Raw genomic sequence first — 19,792 nt, 5'->3', positions numbered from 1 at the left:
CAATGTATTCCAGGAATTGTCTTTTCCTGATAAATGCATGCAAAGCAAAGATTGTGCATACAGAATGAATACTGCGTTCAATTATTGTAGCTTTATGGCATTAGCTGCAAGCAATGATAACGTCCTTTTGATACTCCACTTAGGATCTTAGACTCCCTGGAGAACCTAGACATCCATCATTAAATCTTAGGCTTCAGCATTCTTTTTTCATTGCTGCTTCATTTTCCAGTAGGGTATCTGTAAAGTTAATGTCCTGTTTTTTATCACATGTGGAAGCCATATGATTCATGTAGATTAAATCTTTTGCCCAGTGGATACATGTGGATCTGATAGTTCATCTCAGGGTGGATATTAAGAGCTGAACAAATGGTCTCCACTTTCCCAGCCTTCTACCTTGCAGGAAAATGACCAAGGAAAGCTGTCTTGTTCACAGAAATTGAATTACTCCAGGAAAATGTCATGACAGATTGTAAGACTAAATTTGTCATCAGTCTGGTAGGACAGGCTCATTGCTTGACAATCGCAAGCCTAGTTGCCAGATGGATTTTTGAGGCCCGTGCTGCACGCATTCCAAATCCTTGGGTTACGGTTGGTTTCCTGACAGAGTTACCAAAACATGACATTGGAGCATTTGCAAGCCAGAAATATCATTATCAACAGATCTTCTATGAATCCATTTGCTAGGAGTCACAAACTTGTCAAAGAAGGCAAATCAGCAAAGCTTGTGAGGACTGGAGAAAATGTTTTCCCAGGTAGAGATGTCTCTCAATTGTGTTTACAGGCTAAATCACCTGCCAACATTATTTCTTCAACCAGGGGAAGGTAGGTCTGTGCAGGCTTCTCGTTATTCCTGAAGATGGGCACTGTAGTAAATACTTTCATTAGATAGGAAATGCTTTCATAGTTCTATTGAAAGAAGAAACCAATGATGCATAATAAATAGTATAGCTAAATTGTATTACTCCTGAAAACATTGAAATTAATGGATAAACCAGAACTGTGTGCTCAAGCCTTAGGTCACTACGTATTAAATGCTTGTGCATTATTTTGAATGAAAGCATTGTTCAGATATAATGCTGTTTTGTATCACAGGCTATACCTACCCAGGTTTTAAGGCATAAACCCTTCTTTGTGCAATTTAGGGTTTTTCAAAACATCCAAAACATACCACAAAAATCATAGAAACTCTTCATTTTGTGAGATCTATGTAGTTATCAAATAATTAATGACAATGGCTCTGATTGTTTTTAATCACATATGATATTGATATGAAAGGTTTAAGAACCCTCATGTGGAGTGAAGAGACAACATTAAATGAAAATATGTGCTTAACAAAAAAAATGAAATTTATTGAAAAATCTTTAAAATGTACTGCTTTTTTTTAAGACTCGATTGCCTCAGGTCTGCTATATCAGTGTAGGACAAGAACCTCTAGTCCTCCATCTTCTTACTTTACAGTTAGTAAGTGAACAGTCTGCAAGCACCTTGCAGATTCCCTGGGCAATATGCTTGGGTTGGCTTTGTAACATTGTAATTTGTCTTTTGTTGAAAGGATAGATTTATTTCGTTTGCACTCAGCTGGCCAGTTCTGCCCCCGGATGTATACATTGGGTATCAGGCTGCCCGACCAAAAATGACAGAGTGTGTTTTACTGTGGGCAATGTTTTACTATAATGCAAGATTGGAATGTTAGCCTGTGGTCACAAGGTGAGCCATTTGCCATCTAATGAAGTTGTTTTTGTTTTGGATGCAAGTGAAGCAGGTACTTTTTAGAAAGTAGAGTCAGTTTGTAAAAGGAAAGGAAAGCTTAAAAATTACCAGCTCCACTTTGCCCTGTGCCTCAAGCCATGAATGTTTGATTTATACAAAGGACTTTGGCTCTTCTTCCACCTCAGATATTGCATTATATGAGTTACATTTTCTATTTCCACAACATTATTGTAAAAATACTTTATTTAGAAAAACAAGCTCAAAGTGAAATGCAGTGACCATTCACATCATAATGAATGTACAGATTGTGCTATCCATATACTTCTCTGATTGGAATAATTGCTAAGTAAAGGTGGTAATTAAGTTCTTTTTCTTTCTTTATCTTTTAATTTTTCATGGTTCTTCTGTATACAAAACTTTTTTCTCCTCTGGAATGTTGCAGGCAGCTTCCATTCCTTAAACTTCAGCCTTGTCTTTGCTTCTGTTTAAGTTCTGCTCAACAGCAAGGATGCTCTCCCCTCTAAGTGCTGAAAGCAGTGTGAGGAGCTGCCCCTCCCTCCCCAGCACTTGGGAATCTCTCCTCCTGCCATTGCAGCTTTGCTGGCCAGTTGTGCCTGGACTGCCAAGGACTGTCTGTGATCTGCAGTGACTTAGGACAGTTCTGTAGACCAGCTGTCACACAAAGAGCTCAGTTTATTTCACCAGACATCTTATTAATAAAATCTCATATGAGATCACAGCCATAAACTTGATGGGAGTCAAGAACAGTAATCCTGTATTTTGTGAAATCATACTTTTGCTAAAAAGAATGTTTTGCTGTTCTGATCTAAGTCCTGATAATACTCCCTCCTTGCTCCAGTTTGCACCTTCATGCAGTGTTTGATTTTTCTCTACTTTCTTTCCATAAGTTCTGTAATGACCTGCTGCTCTTTAAACTAAAAAACCATTTATGTACTATTTTGCCCATCTTCAAGAAAGCCAATGATACTAAATTTTTAATACACCTTTTTTATATTACTTAATATTTGGGTTCAGGATAAAAATTAATGTACTGACTTGGCTTTACCTAAATTTTGGATATGTGGATGTATTTTAAAGTGAAACAGCAATCATTAGTGTTACCATATGGACTGCCAGACCTAAATGCATATAAAAATATATTTACACAGGAGTGAGATATCTGCAGATAGCTGCTAAATTTCTCTCTTGGTGGACAAGCAGCTACATCAAAACCTTAATGTAATATCTAAGGCATACACAAGAGAACCACAAGAGAGCTGAAATGGATACCAGCATTGCTTGTGCAATTCTGCAGCTTTATTGAGAAAAAATAAAATTATAATTCTTGCAATTAAATAAAGGAATTTGGTATTTTTAGTGTAGTCTGTGATACTGTCAGGCATTTTTGTCCCTGTTACATTTTCATGATGGCTTCTGTATGTAGAGTGATCTTTATAATGCTTACTGGGTGTTACATGGGGAGCTCTCTATTAGTCAGTGGTTTTGGTAGATTGCCTTCAGAATTTTTCAGATGCTCTTCTTCATTCTTCCTTAAAATAAATGGAGAAAGTTTAAACCAACTATTAGGAATTTTATTTCAGGATATTCCAGACAGTGCCTTAGGCAAAAATAAAATACTTTGTGTATATACAGAACAGCTGTCCTGCACATATTTCTTTTGTCTCCATAGTATTGCTATATTCATTTTGTTGTCCATATGTTTCTCTCTTGACTTAAGAGATAGTTTTCCTGATCATTATGTAGAACTATTTCTGTTTTTAAAAATTGAAATAAGTTGCAAATTCTTTTGACTCTAATGGGTTTATTTGTTTGAATTTTAAATAGCTTTTCAGTTGCACTGAGAGCAAAATTGTTTCAACAACATGCAGTCATATGACTGTCGTATGACCTGCTGAACATATGGTAAAAAATAATGTGGCTGTAGTGACAAGCATTAGACTTTACCTTTATTAAGAGATTCTAGCAACATCATAAACAACAGGGTTGAATCTTGAGTCATTTGTTCATGTTCATTTGGTTGAGTCATTTGTTCATGCCTTTGAAAACTATAGATGGAATTATTGCTTTATTTTATGTGAATTCATGGGGATAAGTTTGTATGGACCATGATTAATGCCCGTAAAGCTGCCAGAAGTCTCCTAGGGTTTGTACTGCTGGTTGTACCTAACTTCTCCAATGTGTTTTTAATCTTGTTACTGCAAATTTATCTAAAGAAAATTTGGATAAGTGATTTGGCATAAACTTGTAAAAATGCATGCTTTAAACTTCCCTGTGCTAGAAAGAAAAATCACCATAATAACAAGTTCAGATTTTAAGCTTTCTGTTTGTGATTTTAAAGCCCTCTTAAAATATATAAGTTGACATTACACAGCATGGATAAACACTATCTGTTTTTGTCTTTCACCTACAGCATTGATATATAGTGCTTCCCTCCAATGACAGGTGACATTCTGAGCCAAAGCCTGATTCAAATAATCAATTTTTATCTTTATTCAGCTGCTTTTTTCATATGCCCTGGATCTGCTAAGGTAAACAGTCAACTAGTACCAAGAGGAGACTTTCTGATGAGACATTTGGCACTTCTGCTTCTTATCAGGGAGTCTGGTTAACTTAAAGATTTCACTAAACATCTCTGCATGCTGTAGGAATCACCAAAGGTTTCCAGCATCCTTGAGGTCCCTCATTATCCAGTTATATGTCTGTCTGCTGTAGGTCCCCCACACTTCCTGTAGGCAGCTGAGAATAGCTGAAGCTTCTCTTCAGTCTCCACTTGCTGCTGCATTTTGCCAAGGGCAGTGGGGAGAAATGAAGAAAACAAAAACTGTATTTTCCTGTTTGTGTCAGCCAGCAGCTTTTACCACACCTGTCACTCAGAAAGCAAGACAGCAGGGATGGAAGTTCTTGGAATGCCTCTAAAGCATAGGACATGTCATAATATTGGGTGTATGCATAGGGATGCATGATAATGCTATGGTGAGCATCTCTCCCAGGGTATTTGCATGCTCAAACACATTCCTAAATGGGCAGGATGATAAGATATCATCCTGAATATTGATAGGAGGTTAAACTTAAATGCTCAATCTCTTGGTGTTAGTGGAAGTGTGGTATTTTGACTTCGGGTCACAATTTGGTATTTGATGGGAAACTTGAGACTTGTCTGTGTTAACTGCTTTCACCTACCAGGAGTATGTCATCCACACTCCTGTCCAACTAAGGCAAAACTTAAAGCCTTTGCTAACATTGCTTTCACTAATGGGCCCTCAGGTATGTCTGGGAGATTGTCAGGTCTCCTTGCTGTAGGTGGGATCCCCCATACAGGCGTCCTGTGCCCATATGATCCTGTGGGGAATTGTTGTTCTCCAGCATGCTGGAAAGGGCAGAGCATACATGTCTTCTGAACTTGCAGATCTTTCTTCAGTGCATTGAGAAGTTTTGCTATGACAGCCGCATGTCATGGCTGTGCAGTGGCTGAATTCACTCATGAATTCAGGGAGAAAACTACACTTGGGCTTGCAGAAACACTTTTCTTCTCTTATTTTAGCTCAAAACTGAAAGCAGATTTTCTCCAGGGATAGTCTTGCCATATTGAACAACTGTAACACTTCCAAGAATTTATCTGTTTTGTTATTGGCAGAAGCCAGTGTTGGAAGTTTCAGATCAGTAACTTAAATCAAGAATGCTTTTATACCATGCTAAACATTATTATAAAAATTAGCACTGAAGTGGTTCCTTGCTGTTGCCTGCTGAGTTTTTTCTTCTGTCATAAGCAAGGACTGCAGTATGAGGGACCAGTCCCTCAAACCCCTGTTTACCTGTATCTGTATTCTTCATGGTAGTATTAGATGTTCAGTTCAGTGAAAGGGCTGAAGTGAATCTACATACTTCTGAGCTGTCGTGTGAGCACCCTCTGCTCTACCTAGTAAAATAATGAATTTTTTATTGTTTTGGTGGTATGGTATTTTCCCATTTAGGAACAATCTTGTATTAGAATACTTGCAAATATGAATTGAGGTAGTGAAAACTTCATTTAAATAAAGGGAAGGAAAAATTATAGTCAAAATATTCTTAGTCATCCAACAGTAATTTGCTTTAAGGGTTCTTGAAAGTTCTGTCCATGGAAACTCCTGTTTAATTTAATTCTTAATTAAAATCATTACTCTGTGGCATATCTAACTAATTGTTTAGCAAGAGTAAAAAATGTCTGTGTCTTAATAATTTTCCAGACGTAACGAGCTGTAGCTATTGGAAGAAAGATATTCTTTCTTGGGTAGTTCCTTTTCATATGTCTTGAGTAGTCTTTTGTAATTTTAAAAAATAATATTGTTTTAATTACTATGGTTACATGCTGCTAGTGCTGATAGAATTTAAAATGATTGCTTTCTGCTCCAATACTTAATGCAGTGTGAATTCATCAAAAATCAAACACACAAAAAAATTTTGTAGTGCAAAATTTATTGTCTATTCTAGGCTGCTATCTGTGGAGGCCTTGATACTGTGTTCTTCACTCAGGGAACACTCACTGTACCTGAATGCAAATGAAAATACTCAGAATACCAAACTAATCTGTGGTGGGCTGAGCTTGGCTGGCTCTGGCTTCTCAACATGTTGCTATCCCAATGTCCTTCCTCAACAGAATGAGGGACAAAATAAGATGGAGAAGGTCATGCATCAAGATAAAGAGAAGTAGATCTCTTGCCATTCACCATCAAATGCAAAACACACTCAACTTGGGAAGAATGAATATGATTTTTAGTGATTTGAAATAGACTTGAGTAGTGAGAAACAGAGACAAATGGGAACAGTGAGATTATCCATCCTCAGAGCCATGTCCTGCTGTGTGTTGGCTGGAGCCAGCTGGAGCATGGCATCTCCTCCCAGAGGCTGCCCTAGAGACCCTCTGCCAGCACCTGGGCAGCTGAACCCAGGACACCATCCTAACTCACCTGTTCCATGGTTTAGGAAAGATTCTCTCCAGTTTAGTGCCCCCACCAAGACTTTCAAAAACCAGACCCACCTGCTCTCCACCTTCCTACTCCAGGGATTTGAGAATTGGAGGCATGAAAGATGAAAATCACGCAGTTGTATGGGTTGGTAAGTGCGTTCAGCATCTGAATAGCTGGTGATACCCTGATCTTCATGTTGCTTTTCTTTCAGCTTTCAGAGAATACTGGAAAAGTAACAGTATTTCCTTCCAGTGTTACCCCAGTGAAGCTGCTGAACAGTCTAGAGCACATATCTTAGGAGGAGCTGCTGAGGAAACTGAGATAATTAATAGCTCGTTAAGTCTGGAAAATTATTGAGACACAGACATTTTTAGCCTGGAGAAGAAGACGCTCACTGGGGATGTTTTACCTCTTTACACTTGTTACAAAACAAGGTTTTAGGGAGGGGATTTCAGTCCCTTCTTTCAGGTAACAAGTGACTGGACAAGGGGTAATGGCCTCACATTGCTCCAGAGGAGGTTTATATTGGGTATCACGAAAAAAAAAATTGAGAAAGGATTATCAAACCCTGGAAAGGGCTGCTCAGGGAAGTTACGGAGTTACCATCCCCAGAGGTATTTAGAAGACATGCAGATGTAGCACTTGGGGATGATGTTTAGTGATGGGCTTGGTAGTGTGCTGATTAATGGTTGGACTCAGTGATCTTAAAGGTCTTTTCCAAAGTCAACATTTCTATGATTCTGTTTTATGATTCTATAAATATCAAAGTACTTTGCAAACAGAGGATTTAGTTATTTAGATTGGAGTTATTGAATGGGATTTCTGTGATCTTACAGTGATAAGTACCTAAGTCAGAAATTGAGCTGAGGTTTCAAGTTCTGCAGGATAGGGATCCTTCCACTAAAACTTACCTCTGTGGATAATACTGATCCATACAGACTTTAGATGATGGATTGGATCTGGCAAACAAGCTTTTGAGGACTTTGAGTCCCTGTCATTTTATCTTTCTGTGACTTTTTTTCCATTTTGTCTGTGTGGTTTATCTTTGAGATCCAGTCAGGAGAACCTCACGGGAGTGTTTCCATCTACTCTGCACTGGTGCTGTGTGACCTCGCGTGCTGTGTGCAGTTTTGGGCACCACAGTGCAGGAAAGATACTGAGCTATTAGAGAGTGTCCAAAGGAGGACACTGAAGGGGAAGCCATAAGGGGAACACCTGGGGTCTCTCTTCCACCTGGAGGAGACTGAGGGGAGATGTCATTGCAGTTACAACTTCCTTGTGAGAGGAAGAGGAGGGGCAGGCACTGATCACTGCTCTTTGCTGACCAGTGACAGGACCCATGGAAATGGCATGAAGTTGTGCCAGGGGAGGTTTAGGTTGGATATCAGGAAAAATTTCTTCACTGAGTCAGTAGTTGGGCACTGGAACAGGCTCCCCAGGGAAGTGGTCACAGTACCAAGCCAGACGGAGTTCAAGAAGCATTTGGACAGTGCTCTCAGGCACAAGGTGTGACTCTTGGGGTATTGTCTGCAGGGCCAGGAATTGGACTAGATTATCCTTGTGGGTCCCTTCAAACTCTGTGATTCTATGACTTAGTACAGCAAGATCAATTAACATTTATAATTCCTTATTAATGGCTACTTTCTGTTTTTGTAGATTACCTGTTGAAAATGGAGTTCTGAATATCACAATCCTTATTACAAGTCAATTAAATTATTTGTTCATACAGAAACAGTTTAAAATGCAGTTATTCTACTGGCAGGGTTAAGGAAACATAAACCAGATGCTCAGTTATCAAGAAATTTCTAGTTTAAGTTGGTTTTACATTATAGGAATATTTCTAGATTTTATGTGCATATATATGCTAAACCCAGCAAACCATTTTTATTTGCATGTGGATTACTGACAAAAAAATAAGCATCATCATAATTCAAGATTATAGTAGACGACCCATGGACCATTCTGCAAATTCAAAGGCAGCAGCTCTTCTATTGTTGCCTTCTCATTTGGTTCAATTATGAGTTACAATAAAAGCTTAAATTTTCTATCACGCAAATGCAAATTTTGATACTTAAAATGTATGGTTTATATCTTTCTGAATATTTCCTATTTTCTAAAACTGCTTTAAAACTTTATTTTCATTTTTAAATAAGGACATCTCTGTGGCTATTCATTGACCTAAAACTCCAGGAACTGCTGCTGGTTTTGAGATACTGTAGGTGCTCGTTGCTTTCTATAGGTTTGGATTTTATGTTTTTTTGCTTCCTCTTTTCTCTCTTCCCAGTTTTATTAGGAGAAGCATGCTGAAAGATTAAAACTTCCCAAACTCTGAGCACTTCACAGACTTCGTGTTACCTATTATCCCGAATTTTTCAGTTTCATAATTGGGATAAAGACAGGGCAAAGCTGGCAATGAGAAATTTCTGTGAAGAAAACTGCATGATTTATAACAGATGTCATCAATTTATAAATTCAAATTAGAGTAGCTTACAAATAGTGACTGTACAGTATTTGTTTTTTATTACTTGGTGTATGACCTTTTTCAGTGTAGGAATTATTTTCCATTAGTTCAGTTCAATTGGAAAAAAACAGTGCTTAATGGACTTTGAATCCCAAGTCATTGGTGACAGAATTAGATAGTTTTCAGATTTATTTAATTGCTGTCATATGCAGTTCTGTAATTTGTCACAGCATCTTATATCTGGTGCACTTTTACTCTGTTTTCCTTGAGTTGTGTGGTAAAATTGTGATCCAGGGCTCCTGAGTGATCTGCGGAGTGATCTGGTTCTGTCTCAACAGAAAAGAAACTGCCTGTCTTGGACCAGTGAAACTGTGATCTAGTTCTGGCCCCTCTCCTTTGCTCATGTTCACAGGTACTTTAGCAACCTCCCATCACCTCTGCTTTTCTGAATATTTGATGGTTGCTTTGTGCTCTTCCATGTCAGTTATGGTTCTGGCATAAATGCACAGGTTCTTTAATCCATTTGACAGGACCAAGTTTAGAGGAGGGGAAGGAAGCAAAAGGACGTAGCCAAATGCAAAGTGACGTGTAGAGTTTAAAGCAAGGGATGCTGCAGGCAACAGAGGGAAATGTAGTCATGATAAATGTTTAATCTTTAGGACTAGAGAAAGGAAATAAATAAAACAGGCTCAAGATCATGTGTGGAGATAAAGCATTGTTTAAAGGAAATAAACAACACAGGTTTGACTAATATGTGATACACATTAAACAAAAGCATATTTATTTCCTTATTTTCTTCTTTATCCCATGCTTGTGTTTGTTTATCTGTACTTTTTTTATCATATATTTCTGTATTGAGGCAGATTATCAAATTCCCAGGCATATATGTTTTTGTGGGAATATTAGGACTCTGTTAAATCTTAAAAATAATTAACTTCCAAGCAGTTTACCATCCAGTACACCGCCTTTTCCCAGATGTTCTCCTTTCTCCTCCACTGGCAGTTTATTTTCTTACTAAAATCTATCATTAACAATGATGGCCTGATTTCTTCTGTGTTTCATGCTTCAGTATAACAATATAAATTCCCTTCATCAGCGTGCATAGTTTCTTAAGTTTGCTTTTTATGGAGAGTGGCATGGCAAAGACGACTGGTGATAAATAACTTCGTGATCTGTCAAAGGAAAATTCAAAGACATCTACTAGAGAAGGAACAATGTGTGGCATTTCTTGAAGTATCTCCTAGATATAGCAGGAAAAAAAGGCTCAATATATTCAATCAATAAATCAAGAGTGTATCCTCTTAATGTAGGGACTTTTCAAAAACTTTCATTTATAAACACTATGTATAGTTGAATGTTGCAACTGATACTGAAACCAAATGTTTTAGTTAGTGACGGTATCAAAGACAAAGATGACACTTGAGATTGTGGGTGAAAAAACATCTTAAATTACTCAGTAGCTAGTAATTACTCGGGTTTGGATGAAGCTCCTGTACAAGTCCTCAGGATGGATCTAACATAACAACATGTATCCAGACTGAGTTGCAAATATGAAGGAGATTCTTTTGGGAAGTGAGTCTTGCCACTAATTAAACAGATGGTCTTATCAACTTTACAGTTCTTACATGTTTATAGTAGTTAGCACATAATAGTGTAGTAGGAAGAGAGAATATTCTGTTCCCCTTTGACATGTATATAAGCTCAAAGTTTCTTTTACCAGTTGTTACAGAGAATCTGATTCATTTATCAGGTTTATGCATTTGAGAGTTATTTGTCAGAACTGATCTCACTGTACATCATTTGGTTAAGGTTCATTGCACATGTCAGATTAGAAAGAATGGTAAATACTCTTTTTAGATGAGTAACATTGATTGGTGGCATTTTCTCTTCTACGTAGATTTATATGACTGTGTTGTCCTGTCATCAAGGTTCAATCTGGGTTCTGTTTTCAATCCCCAATTTAGCTAGCACCGCTGTACATAACAGCTCTGAAGTAATGTGATTTGTCAGTGGTGATAGGCCACAGTGATAAACAGAACATGCTGCTACATCTTATTCTGACTGATCTGTGAAACAGCATTGCCCATTTATTCTTTTGTGCAACATAATAAACAGTCTCTGGGCTTCTACTTTCAGGGCAGGTATTGAACAGCTGAAACCTTCACTAATTTACACAATGGTTTATCTTTTCTCTGGTTGGCTTTAGGGGTAACTCAGGCAGCTGTACCATGAAATGTAAGGAGTTTGAGTGTGCTACTCTGTCACCCAGCAGAGCAACAGTGTATGGCTTTGCCATTAATACTAGTCACAGTCAGAAGGTGCTTGGGGCACTGTAAAAAATACATGTGCCTTATTAGCATATGGAGAGAATGGTTAGCATCTTACAATGCCCTCGATGTATTCCAGCCATTTCTAGGAAAATGGGTTAGAAAAATTCTCCTGAATTCTTCCCTCACAAAGAATGTTTATAATATTTATAATGTTCTCCTGAGTTCCCATTTTTTGAGCAGTGAATAGAAGAGTGTGTGTTACATTAATGTAATTTCCCCTGTTTACAGTGTGTGGTCAAATTGCGTCTGTTTCTCATGAATATGCTTAATCATGAGCCATCCACCTGCACCATTCCTTAATATATCTGAGAGTTTATGTATCAACCCATGGAACCAGATGGTTTTACATTCACTGAACACAGTTCTGTGTTGTGATAAATGTGTGAAGGAGGTGGCCACAAAAGCAATTCCTCAGGCCTTCAGTTTCCTTTGTGTTGCCTGCATCTTCTCAAATATGAGCAGCATCTGATCTTCATTCTGTATAAATTGGTCTGTGAGTCTGTGCCAGCTTCTGAAAGGTGCCACAGGTGTGGAGGTGCATGTCTGCCTAAATATGTCTGTGTCAGATCAGCAGATGATGATGTGCTGTGTTAAAAAGAATGGAGAAGCAAGAGAAAAGGACAATAATGACACTGTAAAGCAGTCATGTGGTAACTCAGTCAAAGGGTTAAGTTTAAATGCCTGTGATAGATTCAATCAAGAGGGATAGTGTACACATCACAGCTCATTTGACTTCAATTTTCCTCAAAAATCATTCTGATCCAGCACCTATCAAAGGTAGATCTACCAAAGGTACCTTCTACCAGAAATAGGCACTTTATTTGCCATCTTACCATGCTAATTCTTCCAAGAGTTATTTGTCACCACCTTTTAATTCTTGATTTACATATTCATGGCAGTTCCTGAGGTGAAGTTGGGATAAATTGTTACTGCCATGTGTGTGAAGTGGAAAGTATATGTCTGCACTCTTTATTTTTCATTCCTCAGTTAGATGTGTGCCTTCTTCATGCAAAAGAAAGAATATCTTAAGAACACATACTTGTCTCTCTTTCAAACTCTGTAGAATTAGCTTGTCATGAAATATAAAACTAATGTGTAGTTGTAAAAACCGCTGCCAGCATTTTCCTCACTAGTAGCTGATGGCTAAGAAGATTTAGAAATGAAAGGGGTTATTATAAAGTGATTACTGAATAGCTAGGTATGTCATTTTAAACAAGCAACTAAAATCTGTGTTGCAGATTTGGAATGTAATCTTGTTTGTATCATTCATACTTAAAATCTGATTTTGATTGTGGAGGAGTAATCATGTAATGTAGGTAATTTGACAAAAATATATCAAATGATTTTTTTTTCATAACTTATTTAAATGTATTAGAATTTAAATGATTTACCATTCAGAGTACACCTATAAAATGACAACATAAAGAAATATTAGATTCAATTTACATGGGTTCAAATTTAAATTTTACTATAAAGCGAACTGATCATATCAGCCCTCTCTTGAAAGAAAATACTGTATAGAAACCAACATTTCAAAATGTAATTACCTTTAAAAGGATGTAATAGATGATTAAAAGGGTGTTATTGATGATTAGACCAATATATTTTGCTACTGTGAATGTCAGCCTGAAGACATAGGCCTTATAGAATATGTGTAGCCATGAAGTGGAAAAGAGATAAAAAGTTAAGAAAATTTCTAATGCATGATTTTATCATTCATTCATGTTTCTGTGTCAAGTGCTTGTAATAATATATTACTAAAAGCTTAAATCAAATTACTGATCTGGTTTCAAGGAACAGCTACACTTACTTTTTGTAAGCAGTGAGCTGATGCCTTAGATACTTACTAGAGTTTGCTCTCCATTAATCTTCTATAGTTTGCTAAATATTATGGTTCTCTCCCAACAATTCCTATATCTTAGCTTGTGTTTCATCTAGAAATAGTGCAGAAAAAAAATTCTCTTAGTGATGATGTGATGCTAGTATTTAGGATCCTTCCTGGTAAAAGTAGGTTTCTACTATATCTCACATTTGAATTTGTGAAGTGAGTGAGGATTCAAGCTGGCTTACTATAAGAACATGGCCTATTCATTTGGTTGTTGTGAGCATTTTATTGTTTTCTGAGCTCACACATTTTGGAACTAACTTCTTTGGCCACAAAGTACAGAGGAAAAAAAGCATGTTCTAGTGTTGTGTTCTAATGGGTTAGAAATGAGACTGAGAGCTAGGATTGCATGGCTTTTACTGATGAACTGCAACCTTCAGCAGGCAATTCAATTTCTTCTGAGTTTGAGTTTCTTTGGATATAAACTGAGAGAGCATGCTTTTGTCATGCCTGATACACATACATAAGGTTTACCTACACATTACTTAACGTATATAATAAAATCAGTGGAAGCATCTGGTTCCATGCTGAAGAAGAATGGTATTAACTGTAATATTGGCAGCATGGCAGTTTGGGAGATGCTTTGGGACATGCTGGCTTTACTCTTTCAGCTGGTAGACTGTTGGCATCTTGACCAGGAAATAGAGGCTGAGCATAGGCACATGCTCCATATGTGAATCTTCCAGTTCTCAGATGATGGGAAGTGTTTTAGTCCAGAGAAAAAAAACTATCTGTGGTAGCAGGTGCACTGAGATATTTTTTACTTCAGTGTAGTCCTGTTGATACCTTCTCTCTGACCATTGTGGCACTGTGGATGCTGATCATGAAAGTAAAGGTGCTGAGGGAAATGTGCGCCAGGAGGCTTATTCCTACTTCTCAGTGCTCTTAATCTGCAATAACGAGGGTGCAGATGGATCCCCAGAGGCTACTGCTCAAAGCTAGTACACTGACTTTAGAGTATGTACATCCTTCTGTTCATCTTCTTTCACTGGCATTGTGACTGTGGAAGACAAAATAATATCATTGAAAGAATATAATCAAGAAAAAGAAAATCTTTCTAAAAATAATACAATGAAAAAGAAGCCATTTTGCCCAGAATTGGCACAAACGTTCGTAGTCTAGTTTTTTCTTATATATTTTATATATATATAGAAAACCTGATATTCCTTCCTCTGTGGCATTGCAGGTGACTACCATTTCAGTTTTGCTGTCTCATTGTTCTTTCTTTCATTAGTGCTGAAACCCTGCAGGTCTTGCATCCCAACATTTTTTAAAGTGTCAGGGACTGATAGAAGTGCTGCTTTTCTGTGGGAGGCATCTGGTTTTGCAGAAGTAGAAACATATTCTTTTGGAAATGTTATCAGTTAGTATTATGAACTATTGTAAGAATTTTAAATACAATGATTTGGAATCTTTCCAGGAGATGCTGGGTATCTTCTTTGGTCTTCTGTATTTACCTGAATAACCTTAGTGACTGTTGCTATCAATGTTGGTGGCTGCTCCACAACAGGAAGTAGAGTTATTTCATATGACACCAGTGTTTCACAAATTTGCAATTATTCTGTTCTGGTTTTTAACATTTTTGGCTGTTTCCTGAACATGCTGTGCTCTTAGATGAGTAAAATGACCAATCTCTAATGTGCTGCTTTTAACTCAAAGGTTGTTTCTGGATCTTCAACAGTTTTGTGCACACTGGCAGCTTAGTCTTTGTTTTCATTTTAAAGTAGTGGAACTAGGCAGTACAATCACACCACCATCATCATATTAGGATTTTGATTCTGTTTGTGAGTCATTTGTCCCTTTGTTTCTTTGTTTGCCCTCTCTTTGTTTGAATACTTTCTTTTATAACTCAAATAATGGAGAGTATGAAAAATCATGTGGTTAAAGTGTTCTTTTTCTTCCCCTAATCCTAACTACAAAGCAGTTCTTTGTATTAGCAAATCTGACTGAAATAAAAATGTGCTAAAAAACTGTGAAATTGCACCACCCAAAATCTTGCTCATTGTTTCTTTTGTCAACTGCATTCTGCAGTTTTTGGCAAACTGGAATTCGAAAAACCCTGATCTGTTATCAGATCAGATAAATCATGTGGCATTTGGAGCAAAGAGCTCTTTTTGAACTTCAATCCGTTGTTGAAGAACTCAGATGAAGAAGAATAACAATGTAAAAATCACACCATCGCAGATGAATGTGATCTTTTACTGCACTTTCTTACCAAGTTTGCAAACAGCCTCAAATTGTTAGTCATGTGTAGATTAGATTTCAAATCAAATGAGGACAAGCCAAACAAGTAAATTATTTTACCTATATTCTTGTTTGGCATTGACTGTAGTTGTAGACAAACACGGAGATTTGTTTTCTAGAAACAAACCAAATGCTGCTACTTTGATAGCAGCTGGCTCATAAGCCATGTTTTCTGTTCCCCTGTAGGTGGTCTCCACCACTGTAACGTGCAAGTTACAGATATGATGCTAGTGTCAGTGGCTCCCACTTTACTCAGAGGAAATTGATGTGAAAAGATGTTAAGTGATTTGAAAAATACTGCTTAGGCAATCTGTGAAGCCTTTACTTACTTTTAATTATCATTAATTACCTACTATGTTTTAAAAAGCTGTTTTGTGGACAATATCTTAAGTATTCAGTTCTCATCATATATTTCTTTATTTTCCTGTTCTATCTATCCCATACTTCCTGTGGAAGGACAGTAGAATCTGATCTGAAATTTCAGTCTTGAGAGTTGTTGCATGGCTAAACTCCAGTAATAATTTGCCTGGACAAGAAATAAATTCTTAATTCCTATTGTTAGGTGCCTTTCAAATAGTATCTAACACAGACTCCATGAAGTACTGAAGTACCATGGAGTGGCAGAAAATCACCATTCCTTTCTTGTTCTTATCACAGTAGGTCTGTGCAGGCTGTGATGAAAAGACAAAACTTCCAGTCTTGAATTTTCATCTTAAAGACAAGTTTTGATGATCAATGACAGGATGCTAAGAATACACCTAAATGTCTCTGTGATGCTGAAATTGAGTTTCGGAAAAAGCATTGTACTTGTGGTAAAAGGTAAAGAGTGAAGTTCCAGAGAAATGAGCTGTGAATTGCAGCTGCAGTGGAAATTGATCCTGTCTGTCAGTCTGTGTTCCGTATTCTCAGGAAAACAGAGTGGAGCAGAGAAGGAGCCAAGATCACCGATTAAATGGGATGCTAAAGTGCCAGGGGCTAGAACCAGGCTTGCTGGTCCCTCAGGTCAGAGCTGCAACTGTCAGAATTCACTGCCTGATTCCCTGCTGAACCTGGCAGGAGAGCAGTATGAAAAATGCTGCAGGCACCAGCAGGGGAATGGGTAAAGAAGTAGCTGGCTAAGCTTCAGGCCTGACAGGCAGTGTGCTCCTTTGGGAAGAAAACCTTTTCCCTTACGAATCGGGCGGCCTCATTTTCCCCATTTGCCTCATGATTTGTACCAGTAAGGCATAAGAAAATAGCTGGAGTACCAAGAAGTAGCAGAGGCTCGGTTCACTTAGAAAACTGCAGTGGGTGGAGAGATCTGGCTGTGTAACCTCTGCAGGTGGGCATTTGCCAAGTAAGGAGGAGGCAAAGGCTTAGCAAATAGCACTCATGCTATGAAGTACATATGTTGTATATAATACAGTTGGTGTGGTTGTTGAACTCCTTATTCTTCTGCTCTGAAATGTGTGATTTCAGCTGTGATCAGCAGCACTGTGAAAGGACACTTCTCTGTGTAGCTGGTGCAAGGTAACAACAGACCATTGCTGGGTTGACAGCCTTCCACTCCACAGGGATAGTTACTGCAAGTCTCCTGAGCACAATAGCAGCATCCCTGAAGGATGCCTACTTCTTCACTTACAGTTGGGAACTCACCAACTTCACCAAAATTGGGAAAGTGATAAATCCTTCAGAAAATAAAATCAACTAAATGAATTCATCATGCCCTAGTAATTAATTCAGCTTTCCCTTTTAAATCACCGTCATTAGCTGTCATTCTTTTAGTGCTGCTTAGCAGTTTCCTTTCTCCAAGTAGCCTGTGTCCTTCCTGATGAAGAGCATATACCTTCCAGTATATTAGAAATGATGTACTGTGCTCTCAGACCCATATTACATTAAAGATAGACAGACAGACAGACAGACAGACAGACAGACAGACAGATAGATAGATAGATAGATAGATAGATAGATAGATAGATAGATAGATAATCAGATTTTTTTTTTCACAGTTAGGGTGGTCAGGCATCAGAATAGGTTGCCAAGGGAGGTGTTGGGAGTCACAGTCCTTAGAGGTGCTCAAGAGGAATCTGGATCTAGCATTGGGTGTGGTGGTTTAGTGGTTTAGGGGTTACAGTGACAGTGCTGTATTGACAGGTGGACTTCATGATGTTAAAGATCTCTTCCAACCTTGATGATTGTGTGATTCTATTCTGTGAAATATTTCCTCTATTATATACAGTGGTACCGCCAGAGAAATTCAATTTAGTTGCTAAATTGATCAAATGGAAACTTAGTTTTCTAGCTTTTGTTGCACTAACTGCTATTTTTCAGGGCTCTTTTGAACCACATGGCTTTTTAAATCCCAAAATTCCATTGTTACCTTAGCCTTCTTTTTTTCTAGTTAAAAGTAGGGCTGTTAAAGCATTTATTAATGACAGGGTTCATTAGGGCCCTCTTAGTTGGAAAATCTCTGAAACAATGTTAGGAAAACTATGTATGAGCTGTGTACCTGTCTGATGCTATGGGTTATCAAGTCAGGAGCTAAAACAACCAGGTTATTGCCTTGTCTGATGAGTTTTGTCCTTTGAATATCAAGGGAAGCTGTATTGTCTCTATCTTTTACAGTCTAAACTCTTCTTTCCCTTGTCTCTTTTGTTGGAGGTGAAAATGTATCTGTCATTCTCATAGATTTAACTAGAGGGCTAACTTGTACTTTTTATTAAGGTAACATGACATAAGAACACCTTCCTCCTGGGCAGAAATCTTGGATAGGTTTTGATCCAGGTATTTTGTACAGCCACTCAATTTCTGTTCTGAAATGCTATGAATTAGGTTTATGTTTCTAATAAAATGATTTCTCAACTCCCCTGTGAATTTTCTGATGTGCCCACTGTGGAACTAAGCAGGCTGTTCCATATTCTTGAAGCCAAGAGCTTTGTTCAGTTGTTTAATGTTGTATGTCAGGGTCACCTCAACTTTTTTTGGTTTTTATTTCTATTTAGCCCATTCAGATACAATTACAGTTACACAATACCTCTCAAATGTCCTTTGCTATTCATCATCTCAAAGAAGAAAGAAGAAACAAGAAATTCTTAGAAGCTGGAATGAAATTAAAAAACAAAACAGGAAAACTCATTTTCCATTAAGTTTATGTCTGAATTACACAGAAGTAAATGTTTAGGAAGTTACTGAGTCCGTATGCCAGTCCTTGAGGTTTGCTTCATATTAATTTTAGTGGGTGTAGCAATAGAAATGTGGCAAAGTCCCCAGATGCCAGAATTCTTAGCTGGGATGCCTGAGCATGACAGCAGATAAATGGGTCAATAGCGATTTATCCTTAGTGGGGACATTTTTGCCTCTCAGTCAAGTCACTAGAAAGGAGACCAGGATTAGTATTTGGTTTGGTTTTCCATTTTTTCACCAATTGCCATATATTCTATACTGATTATCAACATTGTTTGACAGTGAAAATTAATTAAAAAAAAAATGAAAAGCAGCTGGATGATTTAAAATGGGGAAAAAATAACCTGCTTTGTAGATGTTAGAACAAGCAATTTCTTAACACCTTTTCTTCAAGGAGTTAAGATGAATAACATCTTTGAACAAATATTTCAAGCATGCAGGGATTATGTTAAAAAGTAAAAAGATGAAATCCTGTGTAAATTGTTTAGAACATTCCTAGTGAAGACATGTTGATTAATAAACATAAAAGGAGGAAGATGCATATTAATTTGTTTACGTATAAGAGTCTTCTAACTCATTAAAAGTCTTCTAAGTGTTTAACTAGTGAAGCAGTGGATAAAACCTGACATTGTCTTTAATCTTTTTGAGGACTCAAATATGAAAGAACCCAGATTATTGCTAAGTATGTATAATAGCTCTGTTAATGACAGTGTTTTGAAAATATGGGGGGTATCAGCTCAGTGGCTTTGCTGTCATACGGTGGAAATTTTAATTCACTTTTCCATCTCAGTTGCTGTGACCAGTAGTATTGAAGAAAATTTAAGTTTATCAATGACAATCTTTGGTGCTTGTTTATATATTTTCGTAGTTTTGATTGATGGCTCATTTTCAACTGGGAGATCTCTAGAAAAGGGCAGATGCAGGAGAATATCTTGTTTATTTTGTATCTTTGCTAAACCACTATAACAAATTGAGGTATTTGCACTATTAACAGCTAATGTTTCTGTGGAAAAAACCTGACGGTCTAGTTTAAAGA

General features: G+C 37.5%; 1 protein-coding gene across 5 annotated transcripts in view; it reads left to right on the top strand.

Annotated features, from left to right (window-relative positions):
- The window catches only part of PTPRM (protein tyrosine phosphatase receptor type M), a 441,653-nt gene that overhangs the window by 208,382 nt on the left and 213,479 nt on the right, over positions 1-19,792 (top strand). The gene's annotated exons all lie outside the window — the stretch shown is intronic.

Source organism: Molothrus ater, chromosome 1 (genome assembly GCF_012460135.2).
Source record: "Molothrus ater isolate BHLD 08-10-18 breed brown headed cowbird chromosome 1, BPBGC_Mater_1.1, whole genome shotgun sequence".
NCBI classification, from domain to species: domain Eukaryota; kingdom Metazoa; phylum Chordata; class Aves; order Passeriformes; family Icteridae; genus Molothrus; species Molothrus ater.
This window is presented reverse-complemented; position numbering and strand designations above follow the sequence as displayed.